Here is a 1,079-nt window from a genome sequence, read left to right on the forward strand (position 1 = left end):
TATATATATAATGTATTTTGCTGCTAATATCAAGATTAATTTGAGGGGAAATCAAATCAACAGGCGTCTTTCACTCATTCTGTAAATCTTTTTGTATTCCATGTGGAACTATGTAAGGTGCTTATTTCACAACATCCCAAAGTTACGCATAAATGTTACAACCGACTTGTGCAAAAGCACGGCACAGACACATAAAAAATTTAGCAACAGTTTAAACCATTTGTTGTTTTAAATTACACCTTGGTTGTGAAAAATTATCTCCTGTTGCTTGGATGGAGCAATTTTTCAGTTTAAACCAACAAAGCTTGTTTGGCRACTTAGGAGGAGTCACTGTTGTTTTTGTAAACATGGATAAATAAAGAATTTCTTAGTTAGTTTTACAGGATTGTTACAACAGGCTGGTGAGAAGTAAAGACCAGGTGAACAAATGCGGAAAACACGAGAAAAAGAAAATGTTTATTTATATGTTTTTGGGTTTTAAGACATTTTCCGCCATCATCAAGAAAGGAAGATCAAATTAAAAAAATCCCACTACTAGCATTACATTTATGCAAAACTTTATTTCAAATAAAGCATGCTTCCATACAACACATCAAACATTGCGCATTCAATTAATTTTTTTATTTTATTTTGGCAATGATATGGRGAATGGACTGAACTTCACACTGAATAACAATCCCAATATTAGTCAAATCAGAGCATGGATAGTCTTTGCGGGGTTTTGATAAGATCATCTAGCACCATTTTTCAATTAAATTAGACACWAATTAAAATGGTACTATATGCTCTAATTAGAAGAGAATATGGTGCCAAATCACAACAAACATCTCCTCTGGAAACTGTAGAAAAAAGTAATAAGTTTAAATCTTAAATACACAGTAAATACTTTAGTCAGTTCAGTCTAACTAGAACACACTTCAGTTTGATTCAGTCTATTTCAAAATGTCATTTAGTAAACGTTGTCTCTCTGAGGCAGGTGTGTCCAGTTGTTGTGATTATGAAGCTTCTGTAGAACTTGAGGAAATAATTCAGTCACTGAATAAGGTGTGTTGAAGCAGAGGAACACGCAAAACATGATG

The sequence above is a fragment of the Austrofundulus limnaeus genome, unplaced genomic scaffold (assembly GCF_001266775.1).
Source record: "Austrofundulus limnaeus strain Quisiro unplaced genomic scaffold, Austrofundulus_limnaeus-1.0 Scaffold236, whole genome shotgun sequence".
NCBI lineage: Eukaryota > Metazoa > Chordata > Actinopteri > Cyprinodontiformes > Rivulidae > Austrofundulus > Austrofundulus limnaeus.